Source organism: Astyanax mexicanus, chromosome 6, assembly GCF_023375975.1.
Source record: "Astyanax mexicanus isolate ESR-SI-001 chromosome 6, AstMex3_surface, whole genome shotgun sequence".
NCBI lineage: Eukaryota > Metazoa > Chordata > Actinopteri > Characiformes > Acestrorhamphidae > Astyanax > Astyanax mexicanus.
The window spans coordinates 11,408,781-11,430,349 of record NC_064413.1 but is presented as its reverse complement, the minus strand read 5'-3'; the positions used below and the strand labels follow the sequence as shown (position 1 = coordinate 11,430,349).

General features: G+C 44.2%; 1 protein-coding gene across 1 annotated transcript in view; it reads left to right on the top strand.

Moving 5' to 3' along the window:
• Positions 1-21,569, top strand: part of tnxba (tenascin XBa) — a 152,046-nt gene that overhangs the window by 37,120 nt on the left and 93,357 nt on the right. The gene's annotated exons all lie outside the window — the stretch shown is intronic.

Here is a 21,569-nt window from a genome sequence, read left to right as displayed (position 1 = left end):
GCCACGGTAAGATTAATTTGCATATGGCGGCCATATTGTTTACAAATTTCAAATTTTTTTTGATAATTATTGAGGTTGGGACTCTGCTGAGTTGTTTGACACCAAATATGACAGGATTGGTCAATGACCCTAGGACAAGTTCTCAAAAGTAGGTTTTGCATATTATGCTAAATAGCAAAAAATCTAAGTGGGCGGAGCTTAGTAGTTCTATTGACCTTTTTGATTTCCCATTAACCAAGGAATCATATAATGCAAGAATTTTTGCTCTAGCTATCAGGGCGTAGGAGTTACGAGGCCAAACGCGTTGACCTTCGCCATAGCGCCCCCTTGAGGCCGATCGGGCTCATCTTTTGAATCTGAGTAGCGGTGAGAAGTACTACCATATGACCAAGTCTCAGCCCTGTAGGCCTTACGGTTTCTTCTGCCCAATCACTTCTATGGCAGAAAAAGAATAAGAACTATAATAATAATAATAATAATAATAATAATAATAATAATAATAATAATAATAATAATAATCAGAACAATTACAATAGGGTTTCTAGCACTACGTGCTCGAACCCCTAATAATAATCAGAACAATTACAATAGGGTTTCTAGCACTACGTGCTCGAACCCCTAATAAGAAAAATCTTAGCAAAAACAATAGGGTTCTACGCACCTTCGGTGCTTGAACCCTAAATACAGTATGTAAAAAAACAGTCAAACAAATGCAATACAGTAACATTCTGACTACTCTGTTTAACTCCCCTCTCTCTCCTGGTCATCTTCCTGGCCATCCATCCGCTGCAGTCTGTTTGGCCATAAATTCTCATCAACATCGCCTCTGATGTGTTCTTTAGCAATGCACCGTGGGAAGAAGCGCCGTGAATGCCTGAGCCATCCTCTACACTGATCGCCACAGGATCCTTATATCTTTACAGGACTAGCATCAAAGTACTAGCACCAGGCCAAACTGTATACAGTCATATGAAAAAGTTTGGGCACCCCTATTAATCTTAATAATTTTTAGTTCTAAATATTTGGGTGTTTGCAACAGCCATTTCAGTTTGATATATCTAATAACTGATGGACACAGTAATATTTCAGGATTGAAATTAGGTTTATTGTACTAACAGAAAATGTGCAATATGAATTATACCAAAATTTGACTGGTGCAAAAGTATGGACACCCTTACTTTCATCATTTTATTGATTTGAATACTCTTTGAATACTACTTTTTACTGACTTACTGAAGCACAAAATTGGTTTGGTAACCTCATTGAGCTTTGAACTTCATAGCCAGGTGTATCCAATCATGAGAAAAGGTATTTAAGGTGGCCAATTGCAAGTTGTTCTCCTATTTGAATCTCCTCTGAAGAGTGGCATCATGGGCTCATCAAAACAACTCTCAAATGATCTAAAAACAAAGATTGTTCAACATAGTTGTTCAGGGGAAGGATACAAAAAGTTATCTCAGAGATTTAACCTGTCAGTTTCCACTGTGAGGAACATAGTAAGGAAATGGAAGACCACAGGGACAGTTCTTGTTAAGCCCAGAAGTGGCAGGACAAGAAAAATATCAGAAAGGCAGAGAAGAAGAATGGTGAGAACAGTCAAGGACAATCCACAGACCACCTCCAAAGAGCTGCAGCATCATCTTGCTGCAGATGGTGTCACTGTGCATCGGTCAACAGTACAGCGCACTTTGCACAAGGAGAAGCTGTATGGGAGAGTGATGTGAAAGAAGCCATTTCTGCAAGCACGCCACAAACAGAGTCGGCTGAGGTATGCAAAAGCAAAAGCACACCTCAGGCGACTCTGTTTGTGGCATGCTCGCAGAAATGTCTTCTTTTTCTTTCTTGCTGCAGCTCTTCGGAGGTGGTCTGTGGATTGTCCTTGACTGTTCTCACCATTCTTCTTCTCTGCCTTTCTGATATTTTTCTTGTCCTGCCACTTCTGGGCTTAACAAGAACTGTCCCTGTGGTCTTCCATTTCCTTACTATGTTCCTCACAGTGGAAACTGACAGGTTAAATCTCTGAGACAACTTTTTGTATCCTTCCCCTGAACAACTATGTTGAACAATCTTTGTTTTTAAATCATTTGAAAGTTGTTTTGATGAGCCCATGAAGCCACTCTTCAGAGGAGATTCAAATAGGAGAACAACTTGCAATTGGCCACCTTAAATACCTTTTCTCATGATTGGATACACCTGGCTATGAAGTTCAAAGCTCAATGAGGTTACCAAACCAATGTTGTGCTTCAGTAAGTCAGTAAAAAGTAGTTAGGAGTATTCAAATCAATAAAATGATAAGGGTGCCCATACTTTTGCACCGGTCAAATTTTGGTTTAATGCATATTGCACATTTTCTGTTAGTACAATAAACCTAATTTCAATCCTGAAATATTACTGTGTCCATCAGTTATTAGATATATCAAACTGAAATGGCTGTTGCAAACACCCAAATATTTAGAACTAAAAATTATTAAGATTAATAGGGGTGCCCAAACTTTTTCATATGACTGTATATGCAGCAATGCCAGCATTCAAAATCATAGACAACACCTGTCAGGTAACAAACTGTAGATTGGTGACCTGTAATGTGGGACACACATTTTCGTCAAAAACTGCTTTTACCTGTTACCTACTCACCTGATTGTCATGAATTTATGAAATGTTCCAAAATATGTGTTCTGTATTGTATTACAATTTCTTAACTCATTTTGAAATTTGAGCAGACTATTCTGCAGATGATGACTTATACAATGAAATTGTGCTGACATGTTTTGGAGAGAACAACCATTACACTGAGAACCAACCAATTGGGATAGACCAACAAGATGCATTCTTTTGGAAAATGTACTAAATGTAGGATGATTGTGTTAAGTGTAGGCTACTTGTACATAACCGTTTGCAAAGATGTACTAAGTGCTTGAGACATGTACAAAGCATTTGAAATGTGATGAAAGCAATGAGAAATGCCATTCTGTTGAGGAATGAGGAACTGCAAGTTAGTTTGGGGATTTGTCCATGTTATTTTGAAAATGTCATCTCAGTTTCAAGAAATGAGCCAAGCCAATTGAGAAAAACTGTAAAACTATAAAAACCTTGTAAGTTACAAGTTAAACTGTTTAAAGAAAGTTGCACCAGTTAGAATGTCAATCATGTAGGGCTCTGGGCGAACGTGAGCTCCTCCACTTGTCTGTGTTTGAATTGCATCGCTAAGTGCAGCTGTTCTTAAAAAAACATTTTCATTACAGTTTTTCCCAAATGTTTAAACACATTTCTAAAAACTTGGCTCAGTTTCTCAAAACTCTAAACACAAACTGAAAATTATTAACTCCTTTGCTGAAACTCTACAAATCTCCATCAAAACTGATTCCTTCCACCAAAACAACACACACAACTATTTTATGCTTATCTCTTACAGAGCATCAAATAAACACTGACAAGATAAATTCAAAGCACTGTTATCAGAAGAATTTGGTTATGTTTTTGACTTCATGAGGCCGCTGTACAAATTCAAATACATACAAGTCCATGGAAATATGTTGTGTTTCTGTTGTTTTTATTTATTTGGTGTAGTGTATGACCCCCCATTTACAGTACTACACAAATGTAAGCTATATGTACTGTATGTAGTTTGTTGCAAAACTGTAATTTTCACCTATTTTCACAATGAGAAACATGATAAGGAAAATTCACATACAAAGAGGACACAAAAATGTATTTATTTCAAAATGCAAAGAAACAGATCACTGTTCTTCAGACCCCTGATCTTGATCAGGCAAGAAGACCTCATCTACATCAGCTGCAATATTCTCTCTCGCCAAACAGTGTGGGAAAAATGCATTGCATGGCAAATCTATCTTTGGCAATCATCTGCGTGGATGTCATCACATGCCTCCTCCATTACATGAAGTAGAGCCACACGCTCGTGGGGTCTGCGTTTGTACACTTTCCACCTCCATGCAGAAAAGAATTCCTCTATTGGATTGAGAAATGGGGAATATGGTGGAAGGTGCAGCACAACAAACTGTGGATTTAGAGAACTAATCATTGACCAGAGCTGCCCGGTGGAAACTTACATTATCCCAGATGACAACATAGGAGGGCTGTATCAGTCACGTGAGGCCTCTTTTATACTCTGACAAATGATTGAAACTTTCTTCTAATTAAGTTTATATAGCTGCAACTTGTGTGAGACTACTTGGTAATTAGAGTTTTGTATTTGGAGGTCAATGATTCTTAGGTGAGCAAGGTTTTCTAAATGATGAAATTTGTGTTTAGCGATTTGCAAAGCTGTGATTTAGAATGATATTTGAGTGAGAACATATAAAATTGTGTTTAGAGTTCAACAGTTTGGAGTCACAATGTTGACACATGAGCTTCATGTTTTTGGATTTGTGTGCATAGTTCCACATTTTTTGTGTAAACAATGTGGAAAAACTGTAAATAATAGGTCTGTGCACCTTCAGTGTTTCAGTGTTAATTAACGTCATTCTGAACAGATTTCGCTCACAATAACATAATAACAGTTTATGGGTCGGGTTCAAGCTCATAGTAACAGTTTATGGGTCGGGTTGGGTTCAAGCTCATAATAACAGTTTATGGGTCGGGTCGGGTTCAAGCTCATAATAACAGTTTATGTGTCGGGTTCAAGCTCATAATAACAGTTTATGGGTCGGGTCGGGTTCAAGCTCATAATAACAGTTTATGGGTCGGGTTCAAGCTCATAATAACAGTTTATGGGTCGGGTCGGGTTCAAGCTCATAATAACAGTTTATGGGTCGGGTCGGGTTCAAGCTCATAATAACAGTTTATGGGTCGGGTTCAAGCTCATAATAACAGTTTATGGGTCGGGTCATGCTCGGGCTCATAATAACAGTTTATGGGTCGGGTCGGATTCAAACTCATAGTAACAGTTTATGGGTCGGGTCGGGTTCAAGCTCATAGTAACAGTTTATGGGTCGGGCTTGGGCTCATAATAACAGTTTATGGGTCGGGTTGGGCTCGGGCTCATAGTAACAGTTTATTGGTCGGGTCGGGTTCAGGCTCATAGTAACAGTTTATGGGTCGGGTCGGGTTCAGGCTCATAATAACAGTTTATGGGTCGGGTCGGGTTCAAGCTCATAATAACAGTTTATGGGTCGGGTCAGGTTCAAGCTCATAATAACAGTTTATGGGTCGGGTCGGGATCAAGCTCATTACAGTTTATGGGTCGGGTCGGGCTTGGGCTCATAATAACAGTTTATGGGTCGGGTTGGGCTCGGGCTCATAGTAACAGTTTATGGGTCGGGTCGGGTTCAAGCTAATAGTAACAGTTTATGGGTCGGGTCGGGTTCAAGCTCATAGTAACAGTTTATGGGTCGGGTTCAAGCTCATAGTAACAGTTTATGGGTCGGGTCGGGTTCAAGCTCATAAAAACAGTTTATGGGTCGGGTTCAAGCTCATAGTAACAGTTTATGGGTCGGGTCGGGTTCAAGCTCATAAAAACAGTTTATGGGTCGGGTAGGATTCAAGCTCATAATAACAGTTTATGGGTCGGGTAGGATTCAAGCTCATAATAACAGTTTATGGGTCGGGTAGGATTCAAGCTTATAGTAACAGTTTATGGGTCGGGTAGGATTCAAGCTCATAATAACAGTTTATGGGTCGGGTCGGGTTCAAGCTCATAATAACAGTTTATGGGTCGGGTAGGATTCAAGCTTATAGTAACAGTTTATGGGTCGGGTAGGATTCAAGCTCATAATAACAGTTTATGGGTCGGGTCGGGTTCAAGCTCATAATAACAGTTTATGGGTCGGGTAGGATTCAAGCTCATAGTAACAGTTTATGGGTTGGGTAGGATTCAAGCTCATAATAACAGTTTATGGGTCGGGTCGGGTTCAAGCTCATAATAACAGTTTATGGGTCGGGTAGGATTCAAGCTCATAATAACAGTTTATGGGTCGGGTTCAAGCTCATAATAACAGTTTATGGGTCGGGTCAGGCTCGGGCTCATAATAACAGTTTATGGGTCGGGTAGGATTCAAGCTCATAGTAACAGTTTATGGGTCGGGTCGGGTTCAAGCTCATAATAACAGTTTATGGGTCGGGTCGGGCTCGGGCTCATAATAACAGTTTATGGGTCGGGTCGGGTTCAAGCTCATAGTAACAGTTTATGGGTCGGGTCGGGTTCAAGCTCATAGTAACAGTTTATGGGTCGGGTCGGGCTCGGGCTCATAATAACAGTTTATGGGTCGGGTCGGGCTCGGGCTCATAATAACAGTTTATGGGTCGGGTCGGGTTCAAGCTCATAATAACAGTTTATGGGTCGGGTCGGGTTCAAGCTCATAGTAACAGTTTATGGGTCAGGTCGGGTTCAAGCTCATAATAACAGTTTATGTGTCGGGTTCAAGCTCATAGTAACAGTTTATGGGTCGGGTCGGGTTCAAGCTCATAATAACAGTTTATGGGTCGGGTTCAAGCTCATAGTAACAGTTTATGGGTCGGGTAGGATTCAAGCTCATAATAACAGTTTATGGGTCGGGTTCAAGCTCATAATAACAGTTTATGGGTCGGGTCGGGATCAAGCTCATAATAACAGTTTATGGGTCGGGTCGGGCTCGGGCTCATAAGAACAGTTTACGGGTCGGGCTCGGGCTCATAATAACAGTTTATGGGTCGGGTCGGGTTCAAGCTCATAATAACAGTTTATGGGTCGGGTAGGATTCAAGCTCATAGTAACAGTTTATGGGTCGGGTCGGGTTCAAGCTCATAATAACAGTTTATGGGTCGGGTCGGGTTCAAGCTCATATTAACAGTTTATGGGTCGGGTCGGGTTCAAGCTCATAATAACAGTTTATGGGTCGGGTCCGTCTCGGGCTCATAATAACAGTTTATGGGTCGGGTCGGATTCAAACTCATAGTAACAGTTTATGGGTCGGGTCGGATTCAAACTCATAGTAACAGTTTATGGGTCGGGTCGGGCTCATAAGAACAGTTTATGGGTCGGGCTCGGGCTCATAATAACAGTTTATGGGTCGGGTCGGGTTCAAGCTCATAATAACAGTTTATGGGTCGGGTAGGATTCAAGCTCATAGTAACAGTTTATGGGTCGGGTCGGGTTCAAGCTCATAATAACAGTTTATGGGTCGGGTCGGGTTCAAGCTCATATTAACAGTTTATGGGTCGGGTCGGGTTCAAGCTCATAATAACAGTTTATGGGTCGGGTTCAAGCTCATAATAACAGTTTATGGGTCGGGTCCGGCTCGGGCTCATAATAACAGTTTATGGGTCGGGTCGGATTCAAACTCATAGTAACAGTTTATGGGTCGGGTCGGGTTCAAGCTCATAATAACAGTTTATGGGTCGGGTCGGGCTCATAATAACAGTTTATGGGTCGGGTCGGGTTCAAGCTCATTACAGTTTATGGGTCGGGTCGGGCTCGGGCTCATAATAACAGTTTATGGGTCGGGTCGGGTTCAAGCTCATAGTAACAGTTTATGGGTTGGGTCGGGCTCGAGCTCATAATAACAGTTTATGGGTCGGGTCGGGCTCGGGCTCATAATAACAGTTTATGGGTCGGGTCGGGTTCAAGCTCATAGTAACAGTTTATGGGTCGGGTCGGGCTCGGGCTCATAATAACAGTTTATGGGTCGGGTCGGGCTCGGGCTCATAATAACAGTTTATGGGTCGGGTCGGGTTCAAGCTCATAGTAACAGTTTATGGGTCGGGTCGGGTTCAAACTCATAGTAACAGTTTATGGGTCGGGTCGGGCTCGGGCTCATAATAACAGTTCATGGGTCGGGTCGGGCTCATAGTAACAGTTTATGGGTCGGGTTCAAGCTCATAGTAACAATTTTTGGGTCGGGTCGGGCTCGGACTCATAATAACAGTTTATGGGTCGGGTCGGGTTCAAGCTCATAATAACAGTTTATGGGTCGGGTTCAAGCTCATAATAACAGTTTATGGGTCGGGTTCAAGCTCATAATAACAGTTTATGGGTCGGGTAGGATTCAAGCTCATAATAACAGTTTATGGGTCGGGTAGGATTCAAGCTCATAGTAACAGTTTATGGGTCGGGTCGGGTTCAAGCTCATAATAACAGTTTATGGGTCGGGTTCAAGCTCATAATAACAGTTTATGGGTCGGGTCGGGCTCGGGCTCATAATAACAGTTTATGGGTCGGGTCGGGTTCAAGCTCATAGTAACAGTTTATGGGTCGGGTTCAAGCTCATAGTAACAGTTTATGGGTCGGGTTGGGCTCGGGCTCATAATAACAGTTTATGGGTCGGGTCGGGATCAAGCTCATAATAACAGTTTATGGGTCGGGTCGGGTCGGGCTCGGGCTCATAATAACAGTTTATGGGTCGGGTCGGGTTCAAGCTCATAATAACAGTTTATGGGTCGGGTTGGGTTCAAGCTCATAATAACAGTTTATGGGTCGGGTCGGGTTCAAGCTCATAGTAACAGTTTATGGGTCGGGTCGGGTTCAAGCTCATAATAACAGTTTATGTGTCGGGTTCAAGCTCATAGTAACAGTTTATGGGTCGGGTCGGGTTCAAGCTCATAATAACAGTTTATGTGTCGGGTTCAAGCTCATAATAACAGTTTATGGGTCGGGTCGGATTCAAGCTCATAATAACAGTTTATGGGTCGGGTCGGGTTCAAGCTCATAATAACAGTTTATGGGGCGGGTCGGGTTCAAGCTCATAATAACAGTTTATGGGTCCAGTCGGGCTCGAGCTCATAATAACAGTTTATTGGTAGGGTTGGGTTCAAGCTCACAGTAACAGTTTATGGGTCGGGTCGGGCTCGGGCTCATAATAACAGTTTATGGGTCGGGTCGGGTTCAAGCTCATAGTAACAGTTTATGGGTTGGGTCGGGTTCAAGCTCATAGTAACAGTTTATGGGTCGGGTCGGGTTCAAGCTCATAATAACAGTTTATGGGTCGGGTCGGATTCAAGCTCATAATAACAGTTTATGGGTCGGGTCGGGTTCAAGCTCATAATAACAGTTTATGGGGCGGGTCGGGTTCAAGCTCATAATAACAGTTTATGGGTCGGGCTCGAGCTCATAATAACAGTTTATTGGTCGGGTTGGGTTCAAGCTCACAGTAACAGTTTATGGGTCGGGTCGGGCTCGGGCTCATAATAACAGTTTATGGGTCGGGTCCGGCTCGGGCTCATAATAACAGTTTATGGGTCGGGTCGGATTCAAACTCATAGTAACAGTTTATGGGTCGGGTCGGGTTCAAGCTCATAATAACAGTTTATGGGTCGGGTCGGGCTCATAATAACAGTTTATGGGTCGGGTCGGGTTCAAGCTCATTACAGTTTATGGGTCGGGTCGGGCTCGGGCTCATAATAACAGTTTATGGGTCGGGTCGGGTTCAAGCTCATAGTAACAGTTTATGGGTTGGGTCGGGCTCGAGCTCATAATAACAGTTTATGGGTCGGGTCGGGCTCGGGCTCATAATAACAGTTTATGGGTCGGGTCGGGTTCAAGCTCATAGTAACAGTTTATGGGTCGGGTCGGGCTCGGGCTCATAATAACAGTTTATGGGTCGGGTCGGGCTCGGGCTCATAATAACAGTTTATGGGTCGGGTCGGGTTCAAGCTCATAGTAACAGTTTATGGGTCGGGTCGGGTTCAAACTCATAGTAACAGTTTATGGGTCGGGTCGGGCTCGGGCTCATAATAACAGTTCATGGGTCGGGTCGGGCTCATAGTAACAGTTTATGGGTCGGGTTCAAGCTCATAGTAACAATTTTTGGGTCGGGTCGGGCTCGGACTCATAATAACAGTTTATGGGTCGGGTCGGGTTCAAGCTCATAATAACAGTTTATGGGTCGGGTTCAAGCTCATAATAACAGTTTATGGGTCGGGTTCAAGCTCATAATAACAGTTTATGGGTCGGGTAGGATTCAAGCTCATAATAACAGTTTATGGGTCGGGTAGGATTCAAGCTCATAGTAACAGTTTATGGGTCGGGTCGGGTTCAAGCTCATAATAACAGTTTATGGGTCGGGTTCAAGCTCATAATAACAGTTTATGGGTCGGGTCGGGCTCGGGCTCATAATAACAGTTTATGGGTCGGGTCGGGTTCAAGCTCATAGTAACAGTTTATGGGTCGGGTTCAAGCTCATAGTAACAGTTTATGGGTCGGGTTGGGCTCGGGCTCATAATAACAGTTTATGGGTCGGGTCGGGATCAAGCTCATAATAACAGTTTATGGGTCGGGTCGGGCTCGGGCTCATAATAACAGTTTATGGGTCGGGTTGGGTTCAAGCTCATAATAACAGTTTATGGGTCGGGTCGGGTTCAAGCTCATAGTAACAGTTTATGGGTCGGGTCGGGTTCAAGCTCATAATAACAGTTTATGTGTCGGGTTCAAGCTCATAGTAACAGTTTATGGGTCGGGTCGGGTTCAAGCTCATAATAACAGTTTATGGGTCGGGTTCAAGCTCATAATAACAGTTTATGGGTCGGGTCGGATTCAAGCTCATAATAACAGTTTATGGGTCGGGTCGGGTTCAAGCTCATAATAACAGTTTATGGGGCGGGTCGGGTTCAAGCTCATAATAACAGTTTATGGGTCCAGTCGGGCTCGAGCTCATAATAACAGTTTATTGGTAGGGTTGGGTTCAAGCTCACAGTAACAGTTTATGGGTCGGGTCGGGCTCGGGCTCATAATAACAGTTTATGGGTCGGGTCGGGTTCAAGCTCATAGTAACAGTTTATGGGTTGGGTCGGGTTCAAGCTCATAGTAACAGTTTATGGGTCGGGTCGGGTTCAAGCTCATAATAACAGTTTATGGGTCGGGTCGGATTCAAGCTCATAATAACAGTTTATGGGTCGGGTCGGGTTCAAGCTCATAATAACAGTTTATGGGGCGGGTCGGGTTCAAGCTCATAATAACAGTTTATGGGTCGGGTCGGGCTCGAGCTCATAATAACAGTTTATTGGTCGGGTTGGGTTCAAGCTCACAGTAACAGTTTATGGGTCGGGTCGGGCTCGGGCTCATAATAACAGTTTATGGGTCGGGTCGGGTTCAAGCTAATAGTAACAGTTTATGGGTTGGGTCGGGTTCAAGCTCATAGTAACAGTTTATGGGTCGGGTCGGGTTCAAGCTCATAGTAACAGTTTATGGGTCGGGTCGGGCTCGGGCTCATAATAACAGTTCATGGGTCGGGTCGGGCTCATAGTAACAGTTTATGGGTCGGGTTCAAGCTCATAGTAACAATTTTTGGGTCGGGTCGGGCTCGGACTCATAATAACAGTTTATGGGTCGGGTCGGGTTCAAGCTCATAATAACAGTTTATGGGTCGGGTTCAAGCTCATAATAACAGTTTATGGGTCGGGTTCAAGCTCATAATAACAGTTTATGGGTCGGGTAGGATTCAAGCTCATAATAACAGTTTATGGGTCGGGTAGGATTCAAGCTCATAATAACAGTTTATGGGTCGGGTAGGATTCAAGCTCATAATAACAGTTTATGGGTCGGGTCGGGTTCAAGCTCATAATAACAGTTTATGGGTCGGGCTCGGGCTCATAATAACAGTTTATGGGTCGGGTCGTGCTCGGGCTCATAATAACACTTTATGGGTCGGGTCGGGTTCAAGCTCATAATAACACTTTATGGGTCGGGTTCAAGCTCATAATAACAGTTTATGGGTTGGGTAGGATTCAAGCTCATAATAACAGTTTATGGGTCGGGTCGGGTTCAAGCTCATAATAACACTTTATGGGTAGGATTCAAGCTCATAATAACAGTTTATGGGTTGGGTAGGATTCAAGCTCATAATAACAGTTTATGGGTCGGGTCGGGTTCAAGCTCATAATAACAGTTTATGGGTCGGGCTCGGGCTCATAATAACAGTTTATGGGTCGGGTCGGGTTCAAGCTCATAGTAACAGTTTATGGGTCGGGTCGGGTTCAAGCTCATAATAACAGTTTATGGGACGGGTCGGGCTCGTGCTCATAATAACAGTTTATGGGTCGGGTCGGGTTCAAGCTCATAATAACAGTTTATGGGTCGGGTTCAAGCTCATAATAACAGTTTATGGGTCGGGTCAGGCTCGGGCTCATAATAACAGTTTATGGGTCGGGTAGGATTCAAGCTCATAGTAACAGTTTATGGGTCGGGTCGGGTTCAAGCTCATAATAACAGTTTATGGGTCGGGTCGGGTTCAAGCTCATAATAACAGCTTATGGGTCGGGTAGGATTCAAGCTCATAGTAACAGTTTATGGGTCGGGTCGGGTTCAAGCTCATAATAACAGTTTATGGGTCGGGTCGGGCTCGGGCTCATAATAACAGTTTATGGGTCGGGTTCAAGCTCATAATAACAGTTTATGGGTCGGGTAGGATTCAAGCTCATAATAACAGTTTATGGGTCGGGTCGGGCTCGGGCTCATAATAACAGTTTATGGGTCGGGTCGGGCTCGGGCTCATAGTAACAGTTTATGGGTCGGGTCGGGTTCAAGCTCATAATAACAGTTTATGGGTCGGGTCGGATTCAAGCTCATAATAACAGTTTATGGGTCGGGTCGGGTTCAAGCTCATAATAACAGTTTATGGGGCGGGTCGGGTTCAAGCTCATAATAACAGTTTATGGGTCGGGTCGGGCTCGAGCTCATAATAACAGTTTATTGGTCGGGTTGGGTTCAAGCTCACAGTAACAGTTTATGGGTCGGGTCGGGCTCGGGCTCATAATAACAGTTTATGGGTCGGGTCGGGTTCAAGCTAATAGTAACAGTTTATGGGTTGGGTCGGGTTCAAGCTCATAGTAACAGTTTATGGGTCGGGTCGGGTTCAAGCTCATAGTAACAGTTTATGGGTCGGGTCGGGCTCGGGCTCATAATAACAGTTCATCGGTCGGGTCGGGCTCATAGTAACAGTTTATGGGTCGGGTTCAAGCTCATAGTAACAATTTTTGGGTCGGGTCGGGCTCGGACTCATAATAACAGTTTATGGGTCGGGTCGGGTTCAAGCTCATAATAACAGTTTATGGGTCGGGTTCAAGCTCATAATAACAGTTTATGGGTCGGGTTCAAGCTCATAATAACAGTTTATGGGTCGGGTAGGATTCAAGCTCATAATAACAGTTTATGGGTCGGGTAGGATTCAAGCTCATAATAACAGTTTATGGGTCGGGTAGGATTCAAGCTCATAATAACAGTTTATGGGTCGGGTCGGGTTCAAGCTCATAATAACAGTTTATGGGTCGGGCTCGGGCTCATAATAACAGTTTATGGGTCGGGTCGTGCTCGGGCTCATAATAACACTTTATGGGTCGGGTCGGGTTCAAGCTCATAATAACACTTTATGGGTCGGGTTCAAGCTCATAATAACAGTTTATGGGTTGGGTAGGATTCAAGCTCATAATAACAGTTTATGGGTCGGGTCGGGTTCAAGCTCATAATAACACTTTATGGGTAGGATTCAAGCTCATAATAACAGTTTATGGGTTGGGTAGGATTCAAGCTCATAATAACAGTTTATGGGTCGGGTCGGGTTCAAGCTCATAATAACAGTTTATGGGTCGGGCTCGGGCTCATAATAACAGTTTATGGGTCGGGTCGGGTTCAAGCTCATAGTAACAGTTTATGGGTCGGGTCGGGTTCAAGCTCATAATAACAGTTTATGGGACGGGTCGGGCTCGTGCTCATAATAACAGTTTATGGGTCGGGTCGGGTTCAAGCTCATAATAACAGTTTATGGGTCGGGTTCAAGCTCATAATAACAGTTTATGGGTCGGGTCAGGCTCGGGCTCATAATAACAGTTTATGGGTCGGGTAGGATTCAAGCTCATAGTAACAGTTTATGGGTCGGGTCGGGTTCAAGCTCATAATAACAGTTTATGGGTCGGGTCGGGTTCAAGCTCATAATAACAGCTTATGTGTCGGGTAGGATTCAAGCTCATAGTAACAGTTTATGGGTCGGGTCGGGTTCAAGCTCATAATAACAGTTTATGGGTCGGGTCGGGCTCGGGCTCATAATAACAGTTTATGGGTCGGGTCGGGCTCGGGCTCATAATAACAGTTTATGGGTCGGGTCGGGTTCAAGCTCATAGTAACAGTTTATGGGTCGGGTCAGGTTCAAGCTCATAATAACAGTTTATGGGACGGGTCGGGCTCGGGCTCATAATAACAGTTTATGGGTCGGGTCGGGTTCAAGCTCATAATAACAGTTTATGGGTCGGGTTCAAGCTCATAATAACAGTTTATGGGTCGGGTCAGGCTCGGGCTCATAATAACAGTTTATGGGTCGGGTAGGATTCAAGCTCATAGTAACAGTTTATGGGTCGGGTCGGGTTCAAGCTCATAATAACAGTTTATGGGTCGGGTCGGGCTCGGGCTCATAATAACAGTTTATGGGTCGGGTCGGGTTCAAGGTCATAGTAACAGTTTATGGGTCGGGTCGGGTTCAAGCTCATAGTAACAGTTTATGGGTCGGGTCGGGCTCGGGCTCATAATAACAGTTTATGGGTCGGGTCGGGTTCAAGGTCATAGTAACAGTTTATGGGTCGGGTCGGGTTCAAGCTCATAATAACAGTTTATGGGTCGGGTCGGGGTCGGGCTCATAATAACAGTTTATGGTTCGGGTCGGGTTCAAGCTCATAATAACAGTTTATGGGTCGGGTCGGGCTCGGGCTCATAATAACAGTTTATGGGTCGGGTCGGGGTCGGGCTCATAATAACAGTTTATGGGTCGGGTCGGGTTCAAGCTCATAGTAACAGTTTATGGGTCGGGTCGGGTTCAAGCTCATAATAACAGTTTATGGGTCGGGTCGGGTTCAAGCTCATAACAGTTTATGGGTCGGGTCGGGCTCGGGCTCATAGTAACAGTTTATGGGTCGGGTCGGGCTCGGGCTCATAATAACAGTTTATGGGTCGGGTCGGTTCAAGCTCATAATAACAGTTTATGGGTCGGGTCGGGTCGGGCTCGGGCTCATAGTAACAGTTTATTGGTCGGGTCGGGCTCGGGCTCATAATAACAGTTTATGGGTCGGGTCGGGTTCAAGCTCATATTAACAGTTTATGGGTCGGGTCGGGTTCAAGCTCATAGTAACAGTTCATGGGTCGGGTCGGGTTCAAGCTCATAATAACAGTTTATGGGTCGGGTCGGGTTCAAGCTCATAACAGTTTATGGGTCGGGTCGGGCTCGGGCTCATAATAACAGTTTATGGGTCGGGTCGGGTTCAAGCTCATAGTAACAGTTTATGGGTCGGGTCGGGTTCAAGCTCATAGTAACAGTTTATGGGTCGGGTCGGGCTCATAATAACAGTTTATGGGTCGGGGTCGGGCTCGGGCTCATAATAACAGTTTATGGGTCGGGTCGGGTTCAAGCTCATAGTAACAGTTTATGGGTCGGCTCGGGCTCATAATAACAGTCCATGGGTCGGGTCGGGCTCGGGCTCATAGTAACAGTTTATGGGTCGGGTCGGGCTCGGGCTCATAATAACAGTTTATGGGTCGGGTCGGGTTCAAGCTCATAGTAACAGTTTATGGGTCGGGTCGGGTTCAAGCTCATAATAACAGTTTATGGGTCGGGTTCAAGCTCATAATAACAGTTTATGGGTCGGGTCGGGCTCGGGCTCATAATAACAGTTTATGGGTCGGGTCGGGTTCAAGCTCATAATAACAGTTTATGGGTCGGGTCGGGTTCAAGCTCATAGTAAAAGTTTATGGGTCGGGTCGGGCTCGGGCTCATAATAATAGTTTATGGGTCGGGTCGGGTTCAAGCTCATAATAACAGTTTATGGGTCGGGTCGGGTTCAAGCTCATAGTAACAGTTTATGGGTCGGGTCGGGCTCAGGCTCATAATAACAGTTTATGGGTCGGGTCGGGTTCAAGCTCATAATAACAGTTTATGGGTCGGGTCGGGTTCAAGCTCATAATAACAGTTTATGGGTCGGGTCGGGCTCATAATAACAGTTTATGGGTCGGGTCGGGTTCAAGCTCATAATAACAGTTTATGGGTCGGGTCGGGTTCAAACTCATAGTAACAGTTTATGGGTCGGGTCGGGCTCGGGATCAAAATAACAGTTTATGGGTCGGGTTGGGCTCATAATAACAGTTCATGGTTCGGGCCCCCTCTTTTCCAAGACATTTCAGGTGGCCACCGAGGCACCTGAAAGCCCAGCCCTCCAGCCCACTGCCCCACTGCTAAAGCCTCCCTCTTACCCCAATTCACCTTAGCCCACGATAAAACCCCAATATCATTAACAACAGAAATTAAACTATCAATATCAGCCTGCCCCTTCACTATTATTATTGCATCATCAGCATAAAATGATAAACGATGATGAATAGGATGCTCAAGTCCCAACTTGGTACCCTCAATCTGAGAGCGAAGCTTATTTAGCAGTGGTTCAATGGCAATAGAATAGAGCATACCAGACAATTCTCAGCCCTGCCTTATGCCCCGAAGAGCCTTCAATGGAGCGCTCAGCCCGGCATTAATTTTCAGCACACTTTCAATGTCATGGTACAATACTTTAATCATGTTAATAAAAGATGGCCCAAAACCAAAAGTCTCCAGAGTGTGCCATAGGTATTGATGCTCAACTCTATAAAAGGCCTTCTCTTGATTAATAGAAATGAGTCCAAAATCAAGTCCCTGAGTCTTAGAGATTTCCAAAATATCTCTAATTAGGCAAATATTATCCCTAATGGACCTGCCAGGGACACAGTAGGTCTGATCCTGGTAAATGACCCCATCACTTCTCTTAGTCTGGGAGCCAGGGTTTTGGAGAGGATCTTCAGATCTGTACACAAAAGACTGACCAGCCTTCAATTCCTAATCTCCTGCAGGTTGCCCTTCTTGGGCAGCAGGGTAATGACAGCCCTCCTGCAACTCAATGGCAGGGAACCATCAGCCAAACTCTCGTTTAAAACAGCAAGCAGTTGTTGGGTTTTGTTTTGCCGGTGTCCTCAACAGTGTGGTTTCTCTTGTCATTCTTTATCAACCAATTCAAATACTTCTGAGTTCAGGTTCAGAGAAAAGCAGGTTTATTTCGGTTCGGTTCGTTTATTCCGGCTGTCAGAGTCGAACTCCTTGGCCAACTCTGGACCAGCCTCTTATACAGCACAGATGACACACACACATAGGCAACAAATGGTTTTACCCATAGGCAACAAATGGTTTCACACACACATACAGGTAACAACAGTTTGGTCGTTAGGTCGTAACTAGTCTTCGTCCCCAGGATGTGCCGCTTGTTAGGTCGTAAATAGTTTCTTCCACCCGGGGTGTTCCTGCTATTTACTGAGGCCTAAAATTCAGTCCTATCTCCCATTTTCTACTAGATATTTTATATGGATTAAACTAATACAAAAAAAACTTCCAACACAGTTCAGCACCTAGCTCAGACCAAAAGGGCTTATAGAACTCTACTGGAAGACCGTCTATACCAGGGGCACACCTAGCGGTCTTTCCAGTATTGCACTGGAGCGTTCACTGACCCTCGGCAAACCTGCATAGAAATCAGCAGCCAGTTCCTCATTTTCCCTGCACTCACTTCTGTACAATTCTGTCAGGGCCAGACAGGAACCAGGCAGGTACAGACATAGTTTACAGCTTTTATTAAAAGGCTTAGATGGTACAGGGTTTATAAGCACAAGCAGGTACAAAACCAATGAAGAATAGCAGGGGAAAACCATACCATAAACGTGAGACAGTCCAGAGTTCATACACAGGAAAGTGGTGAAAGGGAGCAGGCAAAAATCAGAGTCGATAATACAGTCCAGGTAATACATGGGAGTAAATCCAGCACACAGGGCAAAGGCAAAAGGCAAAGTGATAAACACAGTCCAGGTCATACACGAGATAAATTCAATCAGAGGGCGAAGGCAAATATCGAAGTCAGAAAAACACGGAAAAAGGACCATACACGGAAAAATCAAACAATGGCAAGAGAAACGCTTTGTAATGCAAGTAAACCAAACAATTACTCGCCGAGGAGTGAGCGTGAGAGTGGTCCTAAAATAGTGCCAGAGATTAGTACTCCGGACCTTCTGGAGGAGTCAGGTGGTACTTCAGGTGAACAGGTGTGTGCATGATGTCATGGTGTGGTGCGTTCTGGGTATTGTAGTTGGAGACTTGAGAAGCACAGACAGTGTGGGAGGCACAGGAGTGCTTTCAGCACCAGACATGACAAATTCAGTATAGAAACGTACAGCCTGCTTACGGAGCTCTGTTGGCTCTGTCAGTTTCTGCCCATCCTCAGAGCGCAGAGAGTGAATAAAACGGCTCTGACCATTCCGCTTCTCCAGACTAATTTGGATGGGGCATCCATCTGGGTCAGAGTCTGGAACCTGGAACGGAGCTCCCTGTGCCCTGACATCCAAAAGGTCTCTCAGAGCTGAAGTTTTAGAGCTAAGAACTCTGACTTGACTTTGGTCTCCAGTGGAGTCCATCTGTCTGTGTATTTCTAAAATTTCACTTTCCAAATCCAAATCATAGATTGGGTAATGTCCCTTGAGACAATGTGTACTGTTGACAGAGTTGTTTAATTTGTACCTTGCCATAATCCCACCACTCCCACAGGTTACCAAAAAAATTGTTTTTGTAATTTAAAACCATCCCAAAAAACAACAAAAACCTTTTTAAAATTAACATCACACAAAAGACTGGTATTAAAATGGCAATATGCACTGTTGGGTTTAAAACTAGCAATAAAAACAGAACACAAAACCAAACTATGATCTGAACACCCAACAGGAGTAATTACACAGCTTTTAAATACATTCAGCTGGTACTTAAAACAATAAATAGATCTAGCCTGGCCAATGACATAAAACCATCCCTCACCTGAGACCTTGTATACTGCCTAGTGCTCTGATTCAGAGCCCTTCAAACATGACACAGACTATGAGTTCTCAGGATCTCATGAAGAGCACGTTGGGATGCAGCATGAGGTTCAGAATGTTTTCTATCTAGAATGTCGTTCTCTGTACAGTTAAAATCACCACCCATAAAAAGAAAATCCCCAGAGTTACAATTTTGCAAAGCTGTACTGACAGTGTTAAGAAATCTAACCCGCTCAATGCCAGCTGTAGGAGCATAAATGTTAAAAATAACAACCTTAAAATGCTCATAGTGAGCACGAACAACCATGCACCTCCCCTCCATCACTTGTTCAACCTCATAAGAGATTGGCAGAAAGTGCTTAGCAAACAACACAGGCAGGCCAACTCTAGAAGGACACATGCTACTTAGAAGAACCTCCCCATCAAATTCTTTCTTATATTCCACCTCATTTACTATATAACTATGTGTTTCCTGAATAAGCATAATATCTACACCCTTCTGCTTCATGAGCTCCTACAGCAGTACCCTCTTCCGAACGCCACGCGCCCCATTCAGATTTAAAGAGCCCACCCTTACCCTACTCATGAAAAGTAGTAAGGAGAAACACAATAGTTTGCGATCAGGCATAACCTGACCAAAATGGTTTAATTCTGCAATTAATACTTCATCTCTGATGAAAGGTGGGACATTAGACAGTGTTATTTTCTTGGCTGGTCGTATAAGGGGCACTACAGGCAGAGAGGATACTTGAGAATCTCGTTGCCTCTCCGACAGCCAGAGCACATTCTTCTACTGAACACCGAACCGCAGGGGTGATCTTAAGGACAGCTGCTCAAACCGAACTTTCTCTGCCGCAAATGAGAGAAAGAGAGGGCTCGCACGAGAGACAGAGAGAGAATAAGAAAGAGAGGGCGCGCACATGAGAGAAAGAGAGGGCTTGCACGAGAGACAGAGAGAGAATAAGAAAGAGAGGGCGCGCACATGAGATAAAGAGAGGGCTCGCACGAGAGACAGAGAATAAGAAAGAGAGGGCGCACACATGAGAGAAAGAGAGGGCTCGCAGGAGAGACAGAGAATAAGAAAGAGAGGGCGCGCACACAAGAGAAAGAGAGGGCTCTCACGAGAGAATTAAAAATTAGGTTTTATATATTCAGGAGTGTAATAGCGCCACTAATGGCTTGGATGTAATCTGTAGTGAAGAATAAGATGGATGATGAGCAGCTGATCTGTGGTGGGTGATGGATAAAGAAGAGCTGACTTCAGAAACTTCCATCAGTCTGGCCGGACAGGAGACGCGAGAGCCTGAGGGTCCAACATCGGTATCGGGTCAGACAGGTGGGCAGTCAATAACTCGGAGGAAGGCAGTGAGATGGAATTAGTTTTGACTGGATTTATGTAAAATAGAGAATATGAAACATCATCAGAGTGTGGCTAATGACTCCGGCAGAACTGAATAAAACAGCCTAACTAAAGGCAGAGAGCCAGAAGGTAACATAGACACGGAGGCTCCCTGAAACACTGGCATCCACCCACTCCACCGTCCACAAACCTGAGTGACCGTGTGCAGTGGGAGAACAACAGCACCAGTATCTCAGTTTCAATTCCCTATATCCATGAACACCTGAATCTGCAGCCTTTTCAGTCTAGACTTAAAGATTGAGACTGTGTCTGAGTCCCGAACATATTCGGGGAGATTATTCCAGAGTTGGGGTGCTTTATAAGAGAAAGCTCTTCCTCCTGCAGAGCTCCTCTGAATTTTAGGAACTACTAATAAACCAGCACCCTGAGATCTGAGTAATCGCGGTGGTTCATAATAGGAGATGAGGTCTCGTAAATACTCAGGAGCGAGCCCGTGTAGGGCTTTATGCGTTAACATGCAGAATTTGACTGGAAGCCAGTGCAGTGCTGATAGGACTGGACTAATATGGTCAAATTTTCTAGTTTTAGTAAGGACCCTGGCTGCAGCATTTTGAACTAGCTGAAGTTTATTTAACATCCTGACAGTAGGGCATTACAATAATCTAGCCTTGAGGTAATGAAGGCATGGACTAATTTTTCTGCATCATGCAGGGATAGGGCATTTCTTAGCTTGGCAATATTACAGAGGTGTAGAAAAGCTGTTCTAGTAACACTAGATATGTGTTTAACGAATGCTAGATCTGAATCTATAATAACTCCAAGATTTTAATCTGCTGAACCAGGGGCGATGGAGAAGTTGGCCAGATTTAGCATTAAGTCTGATAATTTATTTCTAGCAGCTTTGGGGCCTAATAGGAGAACTTCTGTTTTTTCTCTATTTAATAGGAGGAAGTTGTGCGACATCCACAATTTCACATCTTTTACACAATCCTCGATTTTCTTTAATCTCACTCTGTCATCAGGTTTGGCTGATATGAAGAGCTGCGTGTCATCCGCATAACAATGAAAATTTGCGTCATGTTTTCTAAGAACTTTGCCCAGTGGGAGCATATATAATGTCAATAATAACGGTCCTAATATAGAGCCTTGTGGAATTCCATATCTTACCTTGATATAACTGGAAGACATATCATTTATCCTCACAAACTGATAGCGATCGGTTAAGTATGATTTAAACCATGATAATGCAGTTCCAGTTACACCAACCATGTTCTCTAGTATTTCTAAAAGCCTTGGTTCTGTCAAGCTTTCTCAAACATCCACCCTGGAGAGTGCTGTGAAATTGACTTTTTTTGTGTCTCTGGAATAAAGTTGGAATCATGGTAATTGGCAGGCTACAATTGTCAGTTATTTGTTAGCCACATT